Source organism: Dromaius novaehollandiae, chromosome 17, assembly GCF_036370855.1.
Source record: "Dromaius novaehollandiae isolate bDroNov1 chromosome 17, bDroNov1.hap1, whole genome shotgun sequence".
Lineage (NCBI taxonomy): Eukaryota > Metazoa > Chordata > Aves > Casuariiformes > Dromaiidae > Dromaius > Dromaius novaehollandiae.
In genome coordinates, this window is record NC_088114.1 from 18,098,534 (window position 1) to 18,101,153 (window position 2,620).

At 50.0% G+C, this 2,620-nt stretch overlaps 1 pseudogene; it reads left to right on the forward strand.

Moving 5' to 3' along the window:
- Positions 1-1,151: 1,151 nt before the first annotated feature.
- LOC112987985 (olfactory receptor 5B21-like) lies at positions 1,152-2,110 on the forward strand (annotated as a pseudogene).
- Positions 2,111-2,620: the final 510 nt, after the last annotated feature.

A 2,620-nucleotide genomic window follows, 5' to 3' on the forward strand; every position in this document is an offset into this window, starting at 1 on the left:
TATAGTAAAGTGAGAAATAGAACAGAACTGAAAATATACATACATATCAGAGCTCTACAGTTAAATCATGAGTGCATGGTACACATGCCTGTGTGCATGGCCAGGGAAAGTCCCTGCCTGAGAAATACAGCCCTCTACCTGGATCTTACCTCCCAGCTGAGGGGTGAGTGCCTCCTTTTGGCTCACTCAGGGGCAGCAAAGGCACAAAGTTTGTGCACACAGGCACATCCTGAGCATTCACCACAAACGGGTAACAATGATGCTTCCAAATCTCAGCCACAGCTCACCATTGAGACACCTGTCCCTTCTAGCAATGCTGCTCAAGGGAGCCCCGTTAGCACAGCTGGCAGTGATGAGGTCCAGCTGCTGGGCTGTGCTGCAAGGCAGCCCCAAAGCCCTTAGAAAACACTGCTGAGGGGGAACTACACAAAGCGAACGACCTTCCTTGTCCTCTTCCCTTTCACCCTGCGCAAAATCTCTCTTCCTCATATTGACTGATTAGCTCAGGTGTCCATCTCCTCTCACGTCTATCTCACTTTTCTCTCTCCAGCCTGTGTGGAGGTTTTCTGAGCGTCCTCTCAGGCAGTCCTGCTGCACAGTGCTGTGGATGTGAACTCCTGACCCACACAGTGTCAAAGGAAGCAAATGGCCTGTCCCTTCCAAAACAAGTGCTTCAGAGAGCTGAGATCAGCCCTTTGGTTAAGTGTCCATCCTTCTCCTTTGAGGAGGAAGGGCATGATGTGCTCACATAAATGGATTTTCTTGCCTGGCAGGAATTCCTGTTTCAGAATAATTTCAGGTGCAGGAGAGACACTGTCACAGTCTGAGTGAATACTTTTGCTCCTCTACCTCCACTCCAAGCATGAAATGAGCACCTCCATGGGGCAGCTCACCTCTGCAGCTGTCCTAGGAGGCACTTCCCTTTAGATGCACAGTTCAACTCTCTCGAAAAACCTAGTTCTCTCCTTTCACTAGTCATGGAGGCCCTAAAGTGAACACCAGTGCAGTCAGAGAAGTGCCAGAGTCCATGTTTTCTCCTTACAGCAACTTCCTCTGCAATCCTTCTATACAAGGATGAAAGAAAGAATCAAAAGTTCCTTCTTGTAGGTTGCCTTGCTGGCGAAAGAGGAATGAGGGACCTGTGGTACTACATGGAGAAAGGGGAATGGGACAATCACACATCGCCAATGGATTTCCTCCTTCTGGGAATGGGGAACGTCCCCACACTCCAGACACTGCTCTTCCTCCTCTTGCTTATGAGCTGCCTGGTCACTGTGCTTGGGAACATCCTCATCATTGTGTTGGTGGTGGCAGACCAGCATCTGCACACTCCCATGTATTTCTTCCTCAGCAATCTCCTTGGAGACCTGCTACAGCTACAGCTCCACCATCCTGCCCCGGCTGCTGGCCAGTTTCCAGACTGGAGACAGGACCATCTCTGCTCATGGCTGTATAGCACAGCTACATTTCTTTGCCTCTTTTGCAGCTAGTGAGTGTTACCTACTGGCCATGATGTCCTACAATTGCCACTTGGCCATATGCCAGCCCCTGCTGTATGCCAGCCTCGTGACCAGGAAGGTCTCTCTGCAGCTGGCAGCAGCATCTTGGATAGCGCGATTCCTTATGTGTACTGTAATCACTTCTTTCTTATTGCAGTTGAAGTTCTGTGGTCCCAAGGCTATTGATCACTTCTTCTGTGATTTTTACCCCTTTGCTGGAGCTTGCCTGCACTGACACCAGGGTGGTTAAAGTAATAACTTTCATCCTATGCTTCCTGGATATAGTCATCCGCTTCCTGTTCACACTAGCCTCCTACACGGGCATCATAGCTACCATCCTGAAGATCTCATCCAGCATGGCCAGGCAGAAGACCTTCTCCACCTGTTCCTCTCACCTCACTGTTGTCACTGTTTTCTACGGCACCCTCATCATTGTCTACCTGATGCCCAGAACAACCCCACTGAGGCTGCTCAACAAAGTGTTCTCCTTTTTCTGCACAATCCTCACACCTCTGGTCAATCCGCTCATCTACAGCCTGGGCAACAGGGAGGTCAGGGAGGCCCTGAGGAAAGCAATCAGGAAACTGCTGGCTTGCACCCAGAGCTCATAGCAGTTGTGCACTATTGTGTAAATAAAGGCAATAAAGTGGTGTTGCTACACAAGGGAAATGTCTCAATGGTGTCATCCTTTTTTCCTGTGGTGAGAGCAAATTCATCTGAGGTGAAATGTGAGCAGACAAAGAGGGAGATCAGGACCAGCAGTCCTTTCCTGACTGCACGTTCCTTGGATGGGAACCATCTCCCTCCTCTGTGAACATTTCTGGGGTAGAGGTCAGTGCGTCAGCCGATAGCCCTTGTTATTCTTCTCTCCAATGGAAATGCACATATTGGTAGAGCTGCCCAAACACATGATGGTGTCTCCTGTCATTTGTGACAGCCTTGAGTCTCAAGACATCTCCGGGTTCCTGGCAGATAGTGAGGGGAAATAGTGAAGGGACTTGCTGGGACTGTTGCTCCAAGTGGATGCTGTCGGCAAACCCCAGGGCATCTGAAAGGTCCCTCAGTGTCATGCATGGATAACAGCACTCAAGCCTGCAGGTAGAGACTTCACTGCCAGCCAG